Source organism: Papaver somniferum, chromosome 2 (genome assembly GCF_003573695.1).
Source record: "Papaver somniferum cultivar HN1 chromosome 2, ASM357369v1, whole genome shotgun sequence".
NCBI lineage: Eukaryota > Viridiplantae > Streptophyta > Magnoliopsida > Ranunculales > Papaveraceae > Papaver > Papaver somniferum.
This window is the reverse complement of record NC_039359.1, coordinates 124,668,925-124,686,995: the sequence shown is the minus strand read 5'-3', so window position 1 is coordinate 124,686,995 and position 18,071 is coordinate 124,668,925.

Sequence of the window (18,071 nt, the reverse complement as noted above, 5' to 3'; positions counted from 1 at the left end):
ATAAAGGGACTTCCAGTCATCCATAAACATATCAAACAACTTCACGTTTTCCTCCTTCTCGGCTTTTTTTAATTCTTGTTATCATCATTTTCTTTGGCTTCGTTTGTTTCTATAGTATCTTTCATTTCACCATTTTCTTTATTACTGATATCCCTAGTAATTCTAAAATGCTTTGCACATTTAGAACATACATTGTTCCCGATGTTCCATGTACACAAGAGATGTGATGCCATTGTAAACACATATTGCACTAGTCAAGCCACTACCTGCATCGGTCATAACTACTGATGGAACCTCATTTTTCCGATACAACGCTTTACACATTGCAAAGCCCATATGTAGTTTTCAATTTTCTCTCTACTCGTGAAAGAGTGGGCAACTGTAAACGTCTTTTCGGCTGATATATTGGCTTATATCTTTGAAATTAGACTCTAAAGTAAAAAGAAAATTTATAGGGGAAAGCTTATTTTAAATCCACCCAATATTGACTAAAAGTCAAATAATCTAGACTGAAGTCAGATTTCCCTCTAAAATGTGGCTTTCTCCCTATTAATTATCTTTTCTTAGGACAATGATTACATACAACTTTCATTTGAGTTAAATACTACCCTAACTAAATGCAACCACATAATTCACGTTATTTGTTAAATGCACCTCATTACTTTTTATAATTTTCTTATATACAACCCACGTCATAGTCGACTATTATTCCAAGAGAAATTAAACATCATCTTCTATATGGATTTAAGTATAGTTTTCATCCTTCACAAGCAACTAAATAATGGTCGGACCCTAGTCACCCTACTGTCATTTTAGTACTGGTATGGTCCTTTACTAACCAATACCGCCGCCATACCGGGAAAGCTATCTAATCTTGCTTCTTGCCTCCATATGATTGAAGGGGAAAGATTCGTTGACATGGTTATAATGACATAATCCATTGACATGATTATCATTTTTTCTACCAAACCCAACCGGCAATGAATTTAAAACTAATATTCCGTCGACATGCTCCTCGTATAAAACTCTACATTCCTACCAAAAATGAGAGAATTTCGAAATACGAAACATCACCATCCACATATTTTAATTTCAACCGTTAATCTTCAACGGTGATATTCAAAATGGTAGATGGTGGTCTTATACATCTCGGAATGATCTCATTTTTGGTGGGAGCGTAGATGTAATACCCACAATTTTTATTTGTCTTCACGGGTCGGATTTTACATGAATTAGCTAACCATGTGATTTGGGTTGTTGATGAGTAGTTTCTTTTTCCTTAGCCTATATGGTTGCTTGAACTTTTCATGTCACTTAGTAAAAGGTTAGGGTGGAAATAGTTATCTAATTACAGTTTTGATAAATAAATAAAAAGAAAATAAATTTAAGGAAAATGAAGAGACAATTAAAGATTTAAAGAAATAATAAGTAAAATAATAAATTTGAGATTTAGTATTCATAATAATATTATTATAAGGTTTATTATAAATAAGGAGAAATGTATTAGAGAATAAAATTTTAGATGTTAGCAAATAAAAGGTAGGGAGAAAGAGAAGGAGATAGAGTTAGAGTTTTTAGAAAAGAAGTATAAGGAGAATCAAGAGGAGGTTATAAACAACAAAAGGTAGAATGCTAGATCCCCTTTCTCTTTATGTTTTTGTTATACTTGATTTTGAATTTGTATAATTAGGTCTCAGTAATTTATTTATTTAAACATATGAAGCTAATTGATGATCGGTCTTTTAATATTGATAGATAACATGCTTAGGTATCTATAGTTAAATTTTGAGGATATTTGATGTTGATTTCTGAAATTTCTGTGCATTTTCTCTTTGTCTGTTCTTGGCTGTGTTTCGGCAATCTTGATGATATCAAAATGATTTGAGGTCTTAATAAAAGTTGTATATTTATATCTTATCTTTAATTGTGTGTTGAGTTTGCTGAATTTCGAATTATTATGAATTTAATGTGAATAGTTTTGTAAAATGATGTAATCTGCCCAAATTTAGAATGATCGTATAAAATCAATAACTTACATTTGAACCGTTGGTTTTCTGTAAATTTTGGTTATGTCATGTATAAATATGTTATAAATGTTAACCTAAAATTTGAAGACGATCGGATAGAGGAATCATTGTGAAACCTGTAATATACAATTCTGCAGTTATTGTGTTTGCTTAAATGCTTCAAAGAAATATATGTTGTTTGTCATGTTTGCTAGTATTGTGGTTTTAAACATGAATCGGTATGTTTTTTTTATGGCGGGGCACGAACCAAGGATACTCGTGCAACTTGTCGGAATGACCTCGATAAGCGGATTGGCGGGGCACGAACCGAGGATACTCGTGCAACTTATCGGAATGATCCCAATAAGCGGATTGGCAGGGCACGAACTGAGGAAACTCGTGCATAAAGATAAAGGAATGAGTTTGTTTAATGGATATCTAAGTAAACCATTGAAGTTGTGTTGTATTCTCTTGTTGTATGTTTTTCTTTGATTGATTCATATGTTTCACATGTTTCGAGAAAGGGAATGCATTCTATTGAGCTGTCATCTCACCCCAATTGACATTTTTTGCAGATATTACGGAGTGTGGAAGTGGAAACTAAGAAATTAGTTATTTTGTTGATTGTGTGCATATATCTTGTAATTGATTGACGTGTAATTGTTTGTTAAGAATATTATTAGAAATGTTTAAAAAAATAATTTTTGTAAATTACTTTTTTGTAAATGTTTAAAATGTAATTTGAAATAATATGTTCGTTGATAATGTTGTTAAAGATGATTAGCGAATTTATATGTTTAAACTCATGTTAGAAAGGTTAAATTACGTTTGTTGTAATAAGTAAATTAGAAGAGTTATTTGAATAAGTCTCTTTCCGACCCGTAACACTTCGAGTTCGGATATCCATACGGGTTTAACCCTGGTCCGGAACTCGGGGTGTTACAAGTTGGTATCAGAGCTCTAGGCTTTAGATCTTGAATGAGACCATAAATAAATCATTTCGTGTGTAACTATGCATGCTTGTCTGATTTGATTATTCTATTGCTTGTTTCATCTTTTTAGTTGTAATTCTTGCTTTTGCGAAATTCATTAAATTTTAATTGTGCGCATGATTTGAATTGTCCTGTTGTTATTTTATTACTTAAATTATGTGAATTTTTAGGTTATACGTATTTTCTAAATTTCGGGACGAAATTTCATTTAAGGGTGGTAGAATGTAATACCCACAATTTTTATTTGTCTTCTCGGGTGGGATTTTACATGAATTAGCTAACCATGTGATTTGGGTTGTTGATGAGTAGTTTCTTTTTCCTTAGCCTATATGGTTGCTTGAACTTTTCATGTCACTTAGTAAAAGGTTGGGGTGGAAATAGTTATCTAATTACAGTTTTGATAAATAAATAAAAAGAAAATAAATTTAAGGAAAATTAAGAGACAATTAAAGATTTAAACAAATAATAAGTAAAACAATAAATTTGAGATTTAGTATTCATAATAATATTATTATAAGGTTTATTATAAATAAGGATAAATGTATTAGAGAATAAATTTTTAGATGTTAGCAAATAAAAGGTAGGGATAAAGAGAAGGAGATGGAGTTAGAGTTTTTAGAAAAGAAGTATAAGGAGAATCAAGAGGAGGTTATAAACAACAAAGGGTAAAATGTTAGATCCCCTTTCTCTTTATGTTTTTGTTATACTTGATTTTGAATTTGTATAATTAGATATCAATAATTTATTTATTTAAACATATGAAGCTAACTGATGATCGGTCTTTTAATATTGATAGATAACATGCTTAGGTATCTATAGTTAAATTTTGAGGATATTTGATGTTGATTTCTGAAATTTCTGTGCATTTTCTCTTTGTCTGTTCTTGGCTGTGTTTCGGCAATCTTGATGATATCAAAATGATTTGAGGTCTTAATAAAAGTTGTAAATTTATATCTTATCTTTAATTATGCGTTGAGTTTGCTGAATTTCGAATTATTATGAATTTAATGTGAATAGTTTTGTAAAAAGATGTAATCTGCCCAGATTTTAAAATGATCGTATAAAATCAATAACTTACATTTGAACAGTTGGTTTTCTGTAAATTTTGGATATGTCATGTATAAATATGTTATAAATGTTAACCTAAAATTTGAAGATGATCGGATCGAGGAATCATTGTGAAACCTGTAATATACAATTCTGCAGTTATTGTATTTGCTTAAATGCTTCAAAGAAATATATGTTGTTTGTCATGTTTGCTAGTATTGTGGTTTTAAACATGAATCGGTATGTTTTTTTTTATGGCGGGGCACAAACCGAGGATACTCGTGCAACTTATCGGAATGACCCCGATAAGCGGATTGGCAGGGCACGAACTGAGGAAACTCGTGCATAAAGATAAAGGAATGAGTTTGTTTAATGGATATCTAAGTAAACCATTGAAGTTGTGTTGTATTCTCTTGTTGTATGTTTTTCTTTGATTGATTCATATGTTTCACATGTTTCGAGAAAGGGAATGCATTCTATTGAGCTGTCATCTCACCCCAATTGACATTTCTTGCAGATATTACGGAATGTGGAAGTGGAAACTAAGAAATTAGTTATTTTGTTGATTGTGTGCATACATCTTGTAATTAATTGACGTGTAATTGTTTGTTAATAATATTATTAGAAATGTTTAAAAAATAATTTTTGTAAATTATTTTCTTGTAAATGTTTAAAATTTAATTTGAAATAATACGTTCGTTGAAAATGTTGTTAAAGATGATTAGAGAATTTATATGTTTAAATTCATGTTAGAAAGATTAAATTACGTTTGTTGTAATAAGTAAATTAGAAGAGTTATTTGAATAAGTCTCTTTCCGACCCGTAACCCTTCGAGTTCGGATCTCCATACGGGTTTGACCCTGGTCCGGAACTCTGGGTGTTACAAGTTGGTATCAGAGCTCTAGGCTTTAGATCTTGTATGGGACCATAAATAAATCATTTCGTGTGTAACTATGCATGCTTGTCTGATTTGATTATTCTATTGCTTGTTTCATCTTTTTAGTTGTAATTCTTGCTTTTGCGAAATTCATTAAATTTTAATTGTGCGCATGATTTGAATTGTCGTGTTGTTATTTTATTACTTAAATTATGTGAATTTTTAGGTTATACGTATTTTCTAAATTTCGGGACGAAATTTCATTTAAGGGTGGTAGAATGTAATACCCACAATTTTTATTTGTCTTGTCGGGTCGGATTTTACGTGAATTAGCTAACCATGTGATTTGGGTTGTTGATGAGTAGTTTATTTTTCCTTAGCCGATATGGTTGCTTGAACTTTTTCTGTCACTTAGTAAAAGGTTAGGGTGGAAATAGTTATCTAATTACAGTTTTAATAAATAAATAAAATGAAAATAAATTTAAGGAAAATGAAGAGACAATTAAAGATTTAATGAAATAATAAGTAAAATAATAAATTTGAGATTTAGTAATAATAATAATATTATTATAAGGTTTATTATAAATAAGGATAAATGTATTAGAGAATAAAGTTTTAGATGTTAGCAAATAAAAGGTAGGGAGAAAGAGAAGGAGATGGAGTTAGAGTTTTTAGAAAAGAAGTATAAGGAGAATCAAGAGGAGGTTATAAACAATAAAGGGTAGAATGCTAGATCCCCTTTCTCTTTATGTTTTTGTTATACTTGATTTTGAATTTGTATAATTAGGTCTCAATAATTTATTTATTTAAACATATGAAGCTAACTGATGATCGGTTTTTTAATATTGATAGATAACATGCTTAGGTATCTATAGTTAAATTTTGAGGATATTTGATGTTGATTTCTGAAATTTCTGTGCATTTTCTCTTTGTCTGTTCTTGGCTGTGATTCGGCAATATTGATGATATCAAAATGATTTGAGGTCTTAATAAAAGTTGTAGATTTATATCTTATCTTTAATTTTGTGTTGAGTTTGCTGAATTTCGAATTATAATGAATTTAATGTGAATAGTTTTGTAAAAAGATGTAATCTGCCCAGATTTTAAAATGATCGTATAAAATCAATAACTTACATTTGAACAGTTGGTTTTCTGTAAATTTTGGATATGTCATGTATAAATATGTTATAAATGTTAACCTGAAATTTGAAGACGATCGGATCGAGGAATCATTGTGAAACCTGTAATATACAATTCTGCAGTTATTGTGTTTGCTTAAATGCTTCAAAGAAATATATGTTGTTTGTCATGTTTGCTAGTATTGTGGTTTTAAACATGAATCGGTATGTTTTTTTTATGGCGGGGCACGAACCGAGGATACTCGTGCAACTTGTCGGAATGACGCCGATAAGAAGATTGGCGGGGCACGAACCGAGGATACTCGTGCAACTTATCGGAATGACCTCGATAAGCGGATTGGCAGGGCATGAACTGAGGAAACTCGTGCATAAAGATAAAGGAATGAGTTTGTTTAATGGATATCTAAGTAAACCATTGAAGTTGTTTTGTATTCTCTTGTTGTATGTTTTTCTTTGATTGATTCATATGTTTCACATGTTTCGAGAAAGGGAATGCATTCTATTGAGCTGTCATCTCACCCCAATTGACATTTCTTGCAGATATTACGGAATGTGGAAGTGGAAACTAAGAAATTATTTAATTTGTTGATTGTGTGCATATATCTTGTAATTGATTGACGTGTAATTGTTTGTTAAGAATATTATTAGAAATGTTTAAAAAAATAATTTTTGTAAATTATTTTTTTGTAAATATTTAAAATGTAATTTGAAATAATATGTTCGTTGAAAATGTTGTTAAAGATGATTAACGAATTTATATGTTTATACTCATGTTAGAAAGGTTAAATTACGTTTGTTGTAATAAGTAAATTAGAAGAGTTATTTGAATAAGTCTCTTTCCGACCCGTAACGCTTCGAGTTCGGATCTCCATACGGGTTTGACCCTGGTCCGGAACTCGGGGTGTTATAGTTGAGACTTATAAGAAGAACATGTCATCAAAAAATTAGCCTCGAATTCATTGCCCGTTGGGTTTGGTAGAGAAATTGGCGATAATATGTCAAGATTATGTCATTATAATCATGTCAACGGATCCTACACCTTGATTCAAACTGTAAACAGATTTTTTTTTTCAAAACAATAATAATTAAATAGATCTCGAAATTAAATTAGGATCTTTATTTTGTATTGTTTGTTTCAAATAATTATGAAAAGATGATGTAGTTCTTACTCTTCATTTACTAACAACGTTGCTCAACTCCAATATCATTTAGATTTCCTAAAGTTGGATCTTCATAAAAATACTCAATTGTTATGGTTAGGGATTGAATGCTAATTGATGTAGGGAGCGGATTTAGGGATGAAGAATATAAAATCGATACTACCTAAATAAAATCTTTCGGTTATTTATGATAATATTTAAATTAAAGTTTTGACTTGATATTTTGGATTGTATTTAGCTATTTTAAAATTTAGAAAATAAAAATGCTAATACTGGAATCTTGGTTGTATTTAACCCAAATGAGGGTTACATTTAGTCACTGCCTTTCTTTCTGGGCTCAACGAATAAAATTGAAGGGATGAAAAAATACATAACCAACTAGCCAATAAGGTTAGGAAAACAAACCGAAACCCAACGGAGGAAAGAGAAAATCCCAGCAACAAATCCTAAAGGGAAAGAAAAACTTAGTTATGGGTTTAAAAAGTAATGTGTCCACCACATAATTACATTAGAGGTATTAATATCCTTAAAACAAGCTGGACTCTTAGACTGAGTGAAAGCAGTAAGTTTTATGTTTCTAATAAAATCATTCAGCTTGAAAGTTTTTGTATCGAACATAATAGCATTCCGAGTTTTCCATAAACCCCATGGAGTGCCTGCAGAGAGTCTTTTCCATAGCAAAGACTTTGAGTGAAGAGAGGAGAGTTTTTCCATCCCATGATGACATCCTCCACCAGCCAGACTAATGAAGTTGTTTCAAACACACAAGGCTAAGGGACATTGAAAGAGTAAACGATCTTCAATTTCTTCACCAATGCCACAAAGATAATATAAATTGGGAGAGTTTAGAGCACTACGTCTATGATGAAGATTACTTAGGGTGGCCAGGCCCTAGACCATAGTTTAGATTTCGGAAAATAAATAGTAGTGTTAGTACCTTGAGAAAGATTAACGTACGCCGCCTTGACAGTAAAGATCCCTTTCTTGTCTCCTAACCAAGCTAGTTGATCCTCTTGATCGACAACCAAAACAAACGATTCCAACCAAGGTAACATAACTGAAAGTTCAAAAATATATGTATCGTAAAGCCGTCTTCTATGATTAAGACCCATGTCCCAATTAAATCCATTGTCACTAGCACGATGAGATGCGAGAATAGAAGTATTTTGGTGCTAGAAAGATCAAGGCATGCGGTAGAAAAGGGACCTTGAATGCACATTTATCTTCCCATAGACAAACTATATCACATTTACGATGTTGAATTAACAGAGCTTGCTAAAATATTCTTCAACATTTTAGTAGATATTCCTCCACGGGCTAACACCGTGTTTCCTCTTAGGCTTGTCTCCAACCAAAATTAACCACACTGCATGCTTTTCTTTAATCACTTTAGACCATAGCGCTTTGGGTTCATTACCAAGTCCACGCCACCATTTTTGGAGAAGATGGCAGTTTAAATGCTTTAAACTTCTAATAACCAATTAACCAACCTTTAGAGGTTTACAAACATTTATCCATCCTACCTAATGATATTTTTTAGATTTAAAAAATCCAACTCATAAAAAAATTATAATAACCTTTTCAATATAGGTTATGATTTTAGTCTGAGCCATGAACAAAGAGAAATAATAGATCGGGATACTTTGAAGAACATTTTTTTTAATAAGAATAATTTTACTAGCTCTAAGGAGAGTTTTTCTCTTCCATGAGGATGATATATCCTTACAAAGTTTCACAATTTTGTCTCATTTTATAGCAAAATTGGCATATCTCCTAATGGCATACCAAGGTACTGAGCATGAAAACTATCACAAGAACAACCTATTATATCAGCCAGTCCTTCAAAATCCTAAAAATTGTCAAACCAAACATGTTACACTTAGTAAAATTAGTCTTAAGACATGAGATACATTGAAACCAGTGAAGGATATATTTCAAATTCCTAACTTGCTCAATATTGTCATCTAGGAAGATCAACGTCTTGTAAGAAAATTAGAGATGATTAACTTTGATGGCATTAGCAGATGAAGAAGATAAAAAACTCCCCCAACAAACAAATCATTTTATTTTTGCAAAACATTATAGTCAACACTTTAGAAACAATCGGGACAAAGAGAAACAGAGATAAGGGGTCACCTTAGCATAACCCTTTCTCCGAAGTTAACTTACCAAGTGCATAGCCATTAATAAGCACGAAAAAGGGAACCTTAGCAATACACCCATAAATCCATTTTTTCTATACGAACAATACCCATTTTTTGAAGAACTTCCATAAAGAAAGACCTATTAACATTATCAAATGCCTTTTGTAGATCTATTTACACACAATCCCAGGTGAACCAAGTTTAGGTTTAATCGAGAGATTCGTTAGAAACCAGAATACTATCTAGGATTTGTCTACTTTTAATAAAAGTTGATTGCTAATTAGAGATAAATTTAGGGAGCATTACCTAGAGACGTTCTGCTATTTTATTTTATTTTGATATTCCTTTGTAAATAATGTTAGTCAAACCGATAGGCTTCAAGTCTTTAATCTCCTCGACCACTTTGTTATTCAGGACTTATGCAAGATAGGTGGACTTTAAGCACCAATAAATATTCTCTGAGTTCTCTAAATATTTCACTATCGCATGATATCATCCTTCATAAATATCCAACATTTTAAGATAACACCAACTTGAAAACCATCAGGCACCGGGGCCCTATCTGACCCAGTAGCTTTAGGGATGATAGCATTTCATCTTCAGGAACAGGTTTTTCTAGAGATAAGAATCCTCATAAGAAAAGCACTTGAAATTCATATCCCAATAGAAGTGTTAGAAGTATTAGAGAACTTGAATCTGGACCTAAAATAATCCAAGATACCATTTTTAATTAGGATCTTATCCTCCTCCCAAAAAAAAATCAATTTTTAGGATGTTGAAGGTATTTCTTCTTCTTCTAATCTTAGAAATGCTATGATAGTAAGTAGTATTTCTGTCACCTTCCTCATTTCATTAAATTCTAGATTTATCCCTACGAAATTGGTTTTTCATATCATCCAATTTCTCACTTTCAAGCATCAAATTATCATGAGTAATAACTTCTGAATCGGTAAATTATTCATCATCTATTTTCTGGTCTAACCATTGAATTAGGAGGTAATTTTTGCTCACATTTTATGTCTATCTTACCCAAATACATTTTTGTTCAAATCCCTTCTCAATCTCTTGATAGCTGGTAACTTCTTAGCTAAGATAATATCCGAAGAACCTTGTGAATACCAATATTCCGCGGAGCACGTGTCACGATCTCAGTGGTCGCATACAAGATATTTGTGTAGCCCTCTCTACATAGAGGAATACAAGTGAGAGAGGATACTTTCGTAGATCTACTTTATCTCGCCCCAAGAAAGGATGTCTCGACGGTTAAGATGAAAGAAGTAAAAGCCTAGTCTATGAAAGAGCAGTTGTCGAAGGGACAGAGGTAGATGACATATCTAATCAACATTAAATGAACAAATCTCTTATCTACACGCATAATCAAGGCACGTGAAGAGAGATCATGTGGCGGAACCAGATTGGTAGAAGCTGGCGGTGAACGAAGGTACAATCTGTACTGAGGATGGGGAGTTCCCGAAGGAGCGTGGGTCAGCTGAGGTGAAAGAGTTCGACTGGAGAGAGCACGCGGCGAACGAAGGTACCATCTGTACTAAAGGTATATCAGTAAACGATGGACCCAGAGGCAGCAAATATATACTTGGAGCATAAGGAGCTATAAATATCAAGCCTCACCAACAAACTAAGGGCATTCAATATCTAGGAGAGAAGATCTAGTCTTAAGATTATACCCTTTTAATGTTTAGAACTTAAGAATTCACCTCAACTTGAGTTCTCTCTATTACTTTGGGAAGCATTTAAGATCTTTGTAACCACCATAACTTAATACAAAGCAATCACTCATTACCCCGTGGACGTAGACGAAAGTCGAACCACGTAATCTCTTGTGTCTCATGATAACTTAGAAGCTTTTTTATTATCTTTGCATTCTTGGTTGTTATTGTGATCTTGAGTACACTTTATTACTTAGCACTATCAGTTCAACAGAGGCATCAATACTACTTAGTATTTGATTCTCTCAGATGTTAACATTACGTAGACTACGGGAAAACGAGTAGTCATAGTTTGGCGCTAGAAAGGTTTTGCTCACCAACTTGAGTTTTTATATTCCGTCATTTATTTTACTAATGCATCTTCTTTAAACGAAGAGATCTGAGTTCAACAGCGACGAATCTCACTTTCTAGTGATGGGTTCGTCCGTTGTTTTCGCAAGTTCTTTGAGTTCATAACCTATAAGACCAGCAATCTCACAGATCTATAAAAGTTTTTACAAAAAACCACCCACAAAACGCTAAAAAATTTGTTTTGTACTAAAACAACCTTTTCCGACAAAGCATCCTTTATATCTGAGTACCTCAGACTGCAGAGGAATCCCAGTAAAAGTTTAAGGAAGAAAGGTCTTCTAAAGCATTTAATAACCCTGTTTTTTTTTTGGGATGATCTGACACCCCTGTTTTATTGGTTTTTAACGTTTAAGGTTGTTTCTTCCAAGGGTGTCATAAACATTTAATACCCTTCTTTCCAAACGTCATTTCAGTCCTTGTTCTGAAAAAGCTACTTAGCCGTCTTCTGTGTCAGAGCATTAATTGCCACTTTTGGCGAAGACACCCAAGTAGCAGATTTTTGTCGTTTTTTTTCCTGTGATTACAGGGTAGCAAAATCCGAAGGAATGCATAAACCAAGTGATGTACCAACAAGCTCACGACCAGCAGTCACAAGAGGAAGATCTCAAAAGCCGTCTCAAGCAAATCAACGAACGGAAGCAGAGGATGGGCAAAGTGAAATAGCACGAAGGACGATTGCTAACAAACCACCTATTCCTGCTGAAGGGATGTGGAAAACTTCGGAAGATCAACCACTTTACGGCATGCCATTACCGGAGCATCCCAATATCACGCATCCACCTGCGGCCAACGCAGGGTTACCCAGAACCTTAGTTCATGCAGGATGAGGGTTGGGAAACCTAACTCCAATCCAGATAGATCCAAACACACCGGTCATAGAAGAAGGAATGACTAACTCTGAGGATCCGGTCGACAACACTCCTCAAGGTGGTGAAATCCACAACGAAGAGCAAATAGCAGCACAAGTAGCAGCTTTGCTACTACGAAACAAGGAGCATGAGAATGCAATACACGTGATGGCTCAGAAAAACCAGAACCTAAAGGACATGCTAGACGTGCAAATCGAAGGTTCCCAAAATCACCCTCCGCTAAAGAGGCGTGAAAACGGAGTTATCTCAAGAATACGAAGGGTGGATCTCAACCCACCAAAGGCTAACCCAGCAGGGGGAGCCAGAAGAACACGTCGTGATCCAAATGAGACGGATCCAAAATACAAGCCCTCCTAGTCCTACTACGACGAGACAATTTCCAGAGATGCTCACAACATGAGCATGGTTATGGAGCCAATGGAAAAAATGCGGAAGGAGATACAAGGACTAAAACAGATGCCATGCAGGCGCAAGACTAGAAGAGGTACTACAAGAAGCGACAACATCTCTGTTTTATTTTCGTATTTTGAGGGAACCCATTCCTCCGAAATGCCCTGTGCCTACATTTCAAGCATATAACGGTACATCCGATCCCGCAGCCCACTACGGAACTACATTCGTGTCCTTTCCCATTGGGAAAGAGATGAGGTAGTACTTTGCAGGTACTTCCCGGCAAGATTGACGGGATCCGCATTGGCATGGTATGACAATTTACCAGCAAACTCAATTGACTCCTTTGAGCAATTATCTACGGTGTTCTTGGAGACATACATGTACAACAAGTCAACAAAGGCAGGGTTAGATAGGCTATTTGCATTAGCTATCGCACCCCGGTAGACATTGATGCAATACACAGACAGGTGGCAAAAAACATTCCAAGCATTAGGGAAAGTCAATCCAGAAATTAACATTAATTGCTATAAGTATGGGCTTGACAGAACCTCAGCCATCTTCATGGAGCTTCACAAATGAGCCCTTGATTCCGAAGGAGATCTCAGGGTTGTCCAAGACCGCTACATCAGACTCAAAGAAATCCAGAAGGACAACCCCAGGGAACAAGCAAAGGCAACAACAGGTCCGCAACGAACCAACTCTCTGGAACCAATTCTGGAGATACCTAAGAGGAAAAACGAGACTGGGGGCAGAATCAGCTCTCGAGACAAAAGATCAAAATACGGAGACGGCAAAGGTAGAGGAAAAGGAAGAGACGAGTACGTAGATAATATCTACACAAAGCTAAAAACCACATTCTCCCACATCCTAAGCAAGGAAGGAGCGAAGCCAGGCTTTCCCTACCTTAATACTAGGGGAAAGAAACCAGATAAAACAAAGGAGGCTTAGGAATACTGCGAGTATCACCAGTACTACGGGCATACAACTGATACATGCTATCACCTAAGGAACACGATCCAGAGATTCATAGACGAAGGCAAGTTCACGGAGTACGTGCAGATACAACCAGCTGATACTGAGGTATCCCCCAAGAAAAGGGTAGAACTACCTCAGGACGAAAAATACATCAACATGATTACCTTCTCCAGCGGAGGTATGGAGGAGCTACTCGAAGACATCCTCGAGTTATCTCGAAACAGGAGAAATCTAGAAGCCCACGAAGTGTTCAATCTAAGCGGACCACCTACTAGCACTTGGGGAAGAATGGATGGCCACGCCATTAACATTCTCAACAAAAGACAATCAGGAGGTCGAGATGCACAATGATCCACTTGTGATCACTCTTCCAATACATGGATGGAACGTCACGAAGGTACTCGTTGACGGGGGAAGCTCATTAAATGTACTATTCTACGAACCCTACCTATGCATGGGTTTGACAGTGGAGCAGATGGACTCTTCCACTTGCACAATATACGGTTTCAATGGAGCAGTCTCTAGGCCTAAAGGAGAAATCATCTTGCAGGTACGTGCGGGACCCTTAGTAACAAATACAAGGTTCTGTGTGGTGGAGGCACCTTCGCCCTACAATGTGATCATGAGAAGGATATGGGTCCATATATTATGAGGAACAACTTCGACATATCACCAGCACCTTCGATTCCCTACACCCATGGGTGAAATGGAAATCAAGGGTGACCAGCAAGACGCAAGGCTGTGCAATCTAGCAGAGGTCAGTCTCAACGAAGAAAGAGCTGCCACCCAACAACACGAAAGAAAAAGACAAAATTCAAGCACTAAAGAAGTAAATGACGGAGCCTTCTCAGTATCCGAAGACACCTCAGTTCGGGAAACAAGCACCTCCGCCACTCCAAGGGAAAACGTCTTTGCTAAATGACAATTACATAAAAGCACTCCTCAACGTCCTCAGAAACAAACCTTCTCACCGGTGGACAACCAAAGAAAATCAACATCGGAACGGAGGTGGAACCAAAGATGGTCAACATCGGAACTTTACTTGAAGAGGAAGAGGAGATGCAACTACAAAGGCTATTAAGGGACTACGCAGATATCTTTGCGTGGTCAATGGAAGACATACCCGGAATTGACCCGAATTTGGTCTCCCACCACCTTCGGCTCAAACCGGAAATACCACCATTCAAGCAGTGCATCCGTAAGGTGGCAGACATCTACCACGAAGTGGTGGAAAAGGAGTTACAAAAGCTACTAACCGCAAGATTCATACGAGAAGTCAAGTATCCCACGTGGATATCCAATATGATGATTGTACCCAAGAAGAATGGAGGCGTAAACATTTGCATTGACTTTAGAAATCTCAACAAAGCCTGCCCCCAAAGACATCTACCCGCTGCCAAACATTGACCAACTAGGCAATGCAACTGAAGGTCACCAGAGGCTATCCTTTATGGATGGATACTCAGGTTACAACCAAATATTCCTTGCAGAAGAAGACCAGGAGCATACTGCGTTCTTTACCCAACGAGGCTTGTATTGCTATACAAGGATGCCTTTTGGACTAAAGAACGCGGGGGAACATACCATCGATTGGTAGACAAAATATTTAAACCATGGATAGGAAATATACTGGAAGTCTACGTGGACGATATGCTTGTCAAGAGAAAAGAAGCGAAACACCATCTATCAGACCTAAGGGAAATATTCGAAGCCATGAGAAGTTTTCACATGAACGTAAACTCGGAGAAATACACGTTCGGAGTAACCTCAGGGAAATTCCTAGGATACTTGGTAACTAAGCGAGGAATAGAAGTGTATCCCGAAAGGGTCCGAGCAATAATGGAAATTCCATATCCACAGACACTAAAATGAGTACAAAAACTAAACGGAATCTTAGATTTCATGGGAAGATTCATAGCAAGATCGTCAGACAAATGCAAAGCATTTTTTGATACACTAAGGAAGGGGAGAAGGTTCACATGGACCACGGAGTGCGAGCAAGCCTTCCAAAAAATCAAGGAATATTTGACTTCGGTACCTATCCTACAGAAGCCGAAGCCAGGTAAAATTCTCACCTTGTACTTAGCAGCGACAAGCTACGCTGTGAGCGCAGTATTGGTACGGGACCAAGGACAAGGAGAGAAGCCTATATACTACATCAGCAAAATTCTCAGTTCAGCGGAGTGTAATTATACCAAGGTGAAGCAGCTCATATATGCCTTAGTAGTGGCAACAAAGAAACTAAAGATATATTTCGACGCACATACCATCCGAGTCTTCACAAAGTCTCAAATAAGTCAAATCCTTGACAGCACGGAGAAAATTGGAAGGGTGGCAAAGTGGAATGCCATGATCAAGCAGTTCCACATAATCTTCGAAACTAAGAAGGCTGAGAAATCACAAATCTTAGCAGACTTCCTAGCGGACCTACCTCTCAACGACGAAGCGGAGATAGATGGCATCCCAGGAATGGAGGAAGGCAAGAAAGAACCAAAAGACCTCTTGGAACCTCAGAATTCACGAAGGTGGGAGATATTCGTAGAGGGCTCCTCCAATGGAGAAGGCACAGGCATAGGGATTGTAATAACAACCCCAACCGGAGACTGACTCGTTTATGTATTCAGGTTAGAATTCGAACAATACACTGATAACATCACAGAATACGAGGCGGTCATACATGGTCTACACTTGGAACGGGAGCTAGGCTTGTCAGATGTTCGTTTTACTAGTGACTCACAGCTAGTCATTAGACAAATCGAGCTCAAATATCAACCTTTGGATCCGGTACTATCTTCGTACCTAAATCTAGCACATGAGCATGCGTCGAAAATTAACAACGTTACATTCAGACATGTCTGTCGAAAAGATAACAGACACGCAGATGCCTTAGCATTCATATCATCAATGCTAAGGGACAGAAATACCACCTCCGTGCAAATTGGAAGGGTATATGAGCCTTCTATAGAAGGACCAATCTCAGGAGTCGAGGAGGCTATGGCTGTTCAAACTCGAGCCATGAGAGAAGCTAAAAAAGGAAAAGAGGACGAAGAAGAGCCAGATAACGAAGTTGAAGGATCTGACAAAGATCAACCTATGTCGGACGAAGACAACAAAGACATCGAGGACGAAGTGGAAGATGATTTGAGGATTCCAATTCACCAATACCTTGACAAAGGTACATTATCAGCAGATGTCAAGGAATCTCGGAAGATCGAATCCAAAGCAGCAATGTACAACCTACGTGATGGGATACTGTATAGAAGGTCATTTCTTGGACCCCTGATGCGGTTCCTCTCACAAACTGAGGGAAGAAGGATACTCCATGATATACACATCGGAGATGCCGGCAATCACAGCGGAAGAAGGTCCTTGGCAGTCAAAGACAAAATGCAAGGATATTATTGGATAAGCATGAGCGAAGACTCAAAAAACGTGGCTAAGCGTTGTGAGAGATGCCAAGGATTTTCCGAGAAAATTAAAGCACCAACAACGGATCTCAACTCAGTCATCATCCCTCGGCCATTTGTCAAATGGGGGGTTGATATTGTCGAACCCTTGATAGAGGGAACCTTGAAGAGAAGATACCTTATTGTGGCTATGGATTACTTCACCAAGTGGGTGGAAGCAAAGGCTTTGACAAGAATTAGGGACACGGATGTCTTTAAATTCTTGTTTGAACAAATCATATGCAGGTTCGGGATACCCGCCACCATAGTCTTTGACAATGGCAAGCAGTTGCAAGGAAAGAACATAGATATGTTATTCGATACTTTCAACATTCAGAGAAACAATTCCACTCCTATATACCCTAAGAGCAATGGACAAGCGGAGGCGACCAACAAAATAATAACGATGAACTTGAAGAAAATCTAGGAGCATACAAGAAAAGATGGTGCTAGCAACTGCACAATGACTTGTGGGCCTACCGAACTACAAGAAGGGCGGCCACGAAAGAGACTCCATTCCTGCTAACCTACGGAGCCTAAGCTGTCATCCCAATGGAGATAATACTTCTGAAAAAGCGGGGGTCTAACAACACCACCCAATATTTTGCTTAGCAATCTGTATAGACTAACTCCGAAATACTTTTCTAGAGAATCAACTAGACAGTCAGACTCAATCTAGATAAAACTATCTCAAGGAGTTAATATATCTCTCTTGATTTGATTTCTACTCAAGCTAAAATCAATAGCGAGTCTTTATCAAATAGAAGTAATAAATTGGACGGTACCAAAGACCAATGTCCAAGGATCAATCAATATCAATCAACAACCAAAGGTTGGATTTCCAATTGATGATCACGAACGCACAACCTGTATTATTTCTATTATATAAAATATAATGCGGAAAAGAAATAACACAAACACCAGAAGTTTTGTTAACGAGGAAAC